The 7,201-nt window shown below is 40.6% G+C and overlaps 1 pseudogene; it reads left to right on the forward strand.

The window, feature by feature from the left end:
• Nucleotides 1-1,893: 1,893 nt before the first annotated feature.
• Nucleotides 1,894-6,731, forward strand: LOC119571490 (annotated as a pseudogene).
• Nucleotides 6,732-7,201: the final 470 nt, after the last annotated feature.

Consider the following 7,201-nt stretch of genomic DNA (forward strand, 5'->3'; position numbering starts at 1 on the left):
TCACTTGCCAGTGCACTTCACAGAGACACAGTCACTGCACGTAAGTCTTGTTTCAGCACCAGACGTGTTCACCACAGAGCTAGATGTTTCCGCCGCTAAGTGTATAGTCACAGCAGGCCCTCTGAACACAACCATTGCAAACACTTTTTCGGTTGATTCATGTCATGTTCACGTTCATAGAACCACACCAATTCCGGGTAAAGCTGCCAAGTTTGTCAGATGCAAAGTCTCTAGGGATGTTACAGGAGATGCAGTATTTCTGGATGCTCAAAGTGGTACTATGTTTATGGCTGCAAAAATCACGCCAGAGGAGAATTCGATGTTTGGGTCGTTAATCTTGGCACGAAACCACTCACTCTTAAAAATGGTAAGAAGTTAGGTGGCGTTTATGGTGTGTCAAAAAGAAAAGTTGGCACCAGTGATGATGGTGAAGTTAGCTCTCCTTTTCTGGTCGAGAATCCCCAGGATTGCCAGGCATCTCACAGGTTGAGGAATCCCTGGTCGAGCCAGAAGATTTTGAGCACCCATCCTTTGCAGAGGATGACTTCGATTGTGCTTATGGCCTCTATGAGTTGGGTTTGAGGATGACCATTTCACCATCTTCCCTGAGGTTGACCTCTCTCCATCACCCGCCTGTGCTGTAACTAAACATGATAGCCAAACAAAAATTGTAGGTCATAAGAATGAAGTTTTGTCATCACAAGGACTTCCTGATTTAGATCCTTTACAAACTCACTAACTTCCTAGCGAGTCTCATTCTAAGTTGGAAAATGTGTTGTATCAGTATCCATCACTTTTTAGTGGGGATTAAAAAAGCATCGGTACAGTGCCTGGTGTTCAGTACACAATAATAACCTCTGAAAATTAGGCCAATCTGCACATGGCAGTGGCGCCTTCCACATGCCACTCGTCAGGTCATCAAGGCAGAGTGTGACGAGATGCTAGAGGCTGGATTAACTGAGCCTGCACATCACCATGGCTTTCTCCAGTTGTTTTAGTTAAAAAGAAAGATGGTTCAGTAAGGATCTGTGTGGACTACAGAAACCTGAACTCTGTTACCACACCTGCCGCTTATTGGAGTGTGGAAGTAAGGCCAGAAGACCGGCCTAAGACAGCTTTAAGTGATGGTCATTGTCTTTTCCAGTTTAAATGTTTGCCCTTTGGGCTTGCAACAGCACTGTCAACTTTTCAATCCACAATGAATGTTATCTTATCACCTGTCCTAGGTAGACATACACTTGCCTACCATGATGACATTGTAATCTATAGTTTCTCATCTGATCTCCACCTCCAATATCTTGGTAAGATGCTTGGTCTTCTCTCTAAAGCTGGTCTCAAGCTAAACCTTTCAAAAGATCTTTCCTAGGGTTTGAAGTTTCTGGTGAAGGGTAGCCCCTGATCCATCTAAGGTGACATGTATTGCTGTGATGAATGTTTCTAAGAATGTCAAAGGTGTACGACGCTTCCTTGGTGCAACAGGCTTTTTCAGGAAGCATGTACATGGATATGCTACATTAGCAGCCCCTTTAACTTGTCTCCTAAAGAAGGATACACCCTTTGCTTGGGGACAAAAACAAGAAAAAGTCTTTGAGAGATTCAAAAGAAAACCAATCACTGCGCCTATTATATGTCAGACAGATTTCACCACGAATTTCAAATTCATACTGACACTAGCCAGATTATGATGATGCTTGAGTACCTCATGCCATTGAGTATTTCTCCCGCAAGCTCAGAAATGCAGAATCAAGGTATCCTGCCATTGATTTGGGAGCTCTGGCTGTGGTAGAGGGTGTTCGGGTATTTGACCCATATGATTATGGCTGCCGTTTTAAAGATCTATACGACCACAGGCCACATCATAAGTATGAGTTGTTGTACAAAGTGCTGTGAACCATGTACCTGACTTGCTCTCACGGCCCTGTGCTGTAGTTGACACCACACATATGGAGCCTGCAAAACTTAAGGAAGCTCAAATGGCGGATCCATTGTAGGCTGAAGTCATTTCGTACCTTCAGGAGGAATCTTTACCTAAGAAATGGCTACCACTAGCTCTATCAGAATTTGAATTACAGCAGGGTGTGTTGTACCACATCAGATCAGACCATTCATCAGTTAGTGGTCCCTCAGTCTCTCAGAACAATGGCACTTAAGCTTGAGCATGGGCCTCCTTTAGCTGCTCATCCTGGTGTTCACCGAACTTACCTTAATCTTAGAAATGTGTATTACTTTCTAAATATGTTGAAAAAGTCTCGATTATGTCCAGGCTTGCGAGGCTTGCCAGCACCGCAGAGGAAACACTCAAAAAGCTGCATTATAGTCCTTATCAGCAACGAGATTCCCTATGGAGGGTGTCTCTGCCAAAATCACAGATTTGGGGCTTTCCACAAAGGGCTTTTGCTATGTTTTAAGCATAATTGATCACCACAGTCGCTTTTTACAGTTGATTCCCCTCAGGAATAAGACTTCAGCCACTGTAACAACTGCCTTTTAGACCACTGGGTCACTCTCTTTGGCCCACCTCGATATCTACTCACAGATAATGGTCCAGAGTTCACTGCTGAACTGTTTAGAGAGGTATGGCATAATATGCAGGTTGATCATTACTTAACCATAGCATATCATCCGCAGAGCAATGGCATAATAGAGCGAACCAATCGTGTGGTGAAGACTGCTTTGACTATGCTTGCTGAGAAAGAAACCCTTCATTGGCCCAAGTGTCTCTTCACTGTGCGTCTGGGCCTCAAATCTTCCATCCATCGGTCTACGAATGAACAGCCTCTTTTCTTATTACTAGGCCGACACTCACTTTCCATTAACAAATACGAATCTAATAGAGTTTGACCATGTTAGAGCCTCTGAATTTCAAGAGAGTATGAGAAAGGCAAGAGACTTAGCAGCAGAAACGGCTAGGTGTACACAGGGAACATGGGCCAGGCATTATAACAAGGGCTCTAGAGTCGCTTTCTTTAGGGATGGGCCTCTTGGTTCCCGCTGGGTTGGGCCTTGCCGCTTTGTTAGAAAATTAGGGCCAGTAATTTTCCTGCTAGATGATACGGTGCCGCCTAACACACAACGCCGTGCTTACACTATGATTTGAAGCCTGATGTCCCTCCTTTAGAGCTCGACTTTGGACCTGACGATCCCGAGCCCGAAGATGAGCCTGTTGCCACAACATCCATATCTAAGGGGAAGACTACTCCCTGAGCAGAATTACTTCTTGGTTCTGTTCGGGTCCGTCAGACTGGCCGCCCTAGGTCGAAATTGACCAACCAGTTTGGTGACGATGCTGTTAGATTCTCAGTCGTAGGTGATATCTGAAATTGTTCTTTAGATTTGTTTTTCTTTCATTTTTAGCTCGTTAGGCTTTTAGTTTATTCGTGTCCTTACTTATTTTTATTTTAATACTTGTCTTCCCCTTTTAGTTCATTCCATTTTACTTCGTTCCATTGCTTTGCTCTGCAAACTTTCACACTAATCTGTTTTATTATTTTATTAAGCTTAATCTCCTGGTTTTACGTTTTACATTTTATGTTTTATGATTCATGGTATTAAATTTCCTTGTATGGGATTTTATTACTTTAGATAAGTTTACTTGCATTTGCATTTACGTATATTTTACCTATATTTTACCTCGTTTTTTACAGTCATTTTCCCCTCTATTTTGTTATCTTTATTATTATTATTATTATTATTGTTATTATTATCATTATTATTATTATTATTATTATTATTATTATTATTATTATTGTTATTATTATTATTATATATATTTTTTACTGATCTTATTGTCAATTTCTCTTTCGTTTTTATCTTTATTAGTTACTTTTAAGTGATCTTATTGAGAACTTCACTTTTATTTTTTTCTTGTTTAAAGCTCATTTAGTATCTATTTACCAATTGTTTACAGTTTTATAATATACCATGTTTTAAATTTAAATAAAAGATTTCTAATAATTAAAGAACTTCATACAGCTTTCACATACACATAGTTTTAATACAGTTAGAGCAGCCAACTAATTGCGTCATACTTTTCAGGAGCGGTCCCCATGATGCTTTGCCCGGGCGTCAAGGTCGTGCTCGCCGGCCGAGAGAGGAGCAGCTTCCCTCTGACGACACGATGCCAAGATCTACCCGGATGGACGATGCCGAACTTGATCATGTCTAGGAACGATACCTCGAAGGATTTGCCCCTCTCCACGGCCGCCTTCGCACTTCTGGCCGGGGAGGACTGTAAGCTGAGGAGCCCGTCTCCATGCAACATTGCGCTTTAACCACAAACGTTATGCCCCCCCATAAGTCTTAATGGCTTGCTTGCTTGTTTCCTTATAGTGTGGGGCCTCCAGGCCTCCCCTCTCCCCTTCCCTCACCCTTTTTTTTTCCTTTCCCATTCCTTACCCTTTCCCTCTCCCCTTCGTGTCCTTCCTTCCCTCTCCTAGCTTCTTGTCTTTTCCCTTTTCCTTCCCCAGCTTCTGTGTCTTTCCCTTTTCCTTCCCTAGCTTCTGTGTCTTTTCCCTTTTCCCCTCCCCCCACTCTGTGTCTCTTCCTTTTCCTCCCCTAGCTTCTGTGTCTCTTCCTCTCCCTCCCCCAGTTTCTGTGTCCTTTTACTTTCCTCTCCTAGTTCTGTGTTCTTCCTTTCCCTTCCCAGCTTCTGTGTCTTTCTTATTTTTCCCTCCCCCCGCTTCTGTGTCTCTTTTTTCCCTCTCCAGCTCCTGTGTCTTTCTTTTCCCTCTCCTACTCCTGTGTCTCTTCCTTTCCCTCTCCTAGTTTCGTGTCTTTTCCCTTTCCCTCCCCCGCTTCTGTGCTTTTCCTTTCCCTCTCCTAGCTTTGTGCTCTTACTTTCCCCTCTTTTAAAACCCTTTTTTCGAATTTTGTGGGTTTATTTCTCCTTGCTACCCCTACCTTTAGTATCTATTTTTTTTCTTTTTTCTTACTTCAGGTGTTCTTTTTTCCCCTATTCTCATATTCTATTCGTCTGCATACTTTCCTTTTTGTATCTTTCCCCTTATACTAAAATTTTCCTCTCGCTACCTAATCTAACTCCATGCCTACCCAGTGACTTTTTTCTTTTTTTCCTTTTCCCCTTTTTCCACTCCTTTCCCTGCCCTCAGCCTTGCCCCTGTTCCTTTTACCCGGGCTACCCTTTCCTTAACCAAACTCCTCCCCCAAATTCTGGCCACGGGAGAGTATAAAGATCCTGGGACAACGACTACACACACACACCCCACACACACATATATTTTTATATATAAAATATATTATATATTATATATATATATATAAAAATATATTTATATATTAAATATATATATATATATATTTTATATATATATATATATATAAATATATATTATAATATATAATTAATATATTATATATAATTATATATATAATTATATAATATATATAATTATAATATTATATATATATATAATATATATATATATAAAATTTTATATATATATTTTAATATATTGTGTGTTGTGTGTGTGTGTGTGTATGTCGTATGTCCCAGGATCTTTTTACTCCCCGGGGCCCCAATTTGGGGCAGGATTTTGGTTAAGGAAGAGTACCCGAGGTAAAAGGAACGGGGACAAGGCAGGGCAGGGGAAAAAGGAGGGGAAAAAAAGGAATGGGAAAAAAAAAAGAAAAATGTCACGGGATAGGCAGGGAGTTAGAGTAGGTAGTTGAGGGGAAATTTGGGTAAAAGGAAAAGATACAGATGGGAAAGATGCAGACAGAAAGAATATGAAAAATAGGGAAAAAGAACACCTGAAGTAAGATAAAAAAAAAAAAAAAATAGATACTAGGCTGGGCTAGCAAGGAGAAATAAACCCAAAAACTTCTGAAAGAAGGGTTTTAAAGGGGGAAAGTAAGAGAAACAGAAGCTGGAGAGGGAAAGGAAAGACACAGAAGCGGGAGGGGGAAAGGAAGAGACACGAAGCTAGGAGGGGGAAAAATAAGAGACACAGAAGCTGGGAGGGGGGAAAAAAAGAGACACAGAAGTAGGAGAGGGAAAGGAAGAGACACAGAAGGGGAGGGGGAAAAGGAAGGACCAGAAGCGGGGAGAGGGAAAGGAAGAGACACAGAAGCTAGGAGAGGGAAAGAAAGAGAAAAGAAGCTAGGAGAAGGAAAGGAAGAGACACAAAAGCGGGGAGAGGGAGAGTGTAAGAGACACAGAAGCTGGGAGGGGAAAGGAAGAGACACAGAAGCTGGGAGGGGGAAAGGAAGAACACAAAACTAGGAGGGGAAAAAAGGAAGAACACAGAAGTAGGAGAGGGAAAAAGGAAGAGAACAGAAGCTGGGAGAGGGAAAGGGTAAGGAAGGGGAAAAGGGAAAAAAAAAAAAAGGGGTGGGGGAAAGGGCAGAGGGGGGGAGGCCTGGAGGGCCTACACATAAAGGTAAGCAAGCAAGCAAGCTCTTTAAGACTTATGGGTATGCATAACTTTTGGGGTTAAATGCTAAATTTGCAGGAACGGGCCCCTCAGCTTACAGTCCCCCGGGCCAAAAGTGGAGAGGGGAAAACCTTCGGGGTATGTTCCTAGACATGTAAAGCCCCGGCATGTCCATCGGTAGATCTTGGGGCATCGGTGCAGGGGGAAGCGCTCCTCTCTGGGCCCGGCGAGCACGACCTTGACCCCCGGGCAAAGCATCAGGGGACCGCTCCTGAAAAGATGACGAAATTTAGTTGGCGCTCAACTGTTTTAAAAAACATGGTATTGAAAGCTGTATGAATTCTTTAATTTTTGAAATCTTTTTTTAAATTAAAATGGTATTTTTATAAAACTGAAAAACAATTGGAAAAATAGATACTAAATGAGCTTTAAACAAGAAAAAAAAAAAGTGAAGTTTTCAAAAAGATCCTTAAAAGTAACTAAAAAAAGATAAAAAGAAAGAGAAATTGACAAAAGATCAGAAAAAATATATATAATAAAAATAATAACAAAATAATAAAAAAAAAAAATATTAAAATAATAATAATAAAAATAATAATAATAAAAAAAATAAAATAATAAAAAGAAAACAAATAGGGGGGGAAAATACTGTAAAAAACGAGGTAAAAATAGGAAAAATAACGTAAAGAAAATCAAGTAAAACTTATCTAAAAATAAAAAAATCCCATAAAGGAAATTTAATACCGAATCAAAAAACAAAAATGTAAAACGTAAAACCAGGAGTTTAAAAGCTTAATAAAAAAATTAAA

Source organism: Penaeus monodon, unplaced genomic scaffold (assembly GCF_015228065.2).
Source record: "Penaeus monodon isolate SGIC_2016 unplaced genomic scaffold, NSTDA_Pmon_1 PmonScaffold_654, whole genome shotgun sequence".
NCBI lineage: Eukaryota > Metazoa > Arthropoda > Malacostraca > Decapoda > Penaeidae > Penaeus > Penaeus monodon.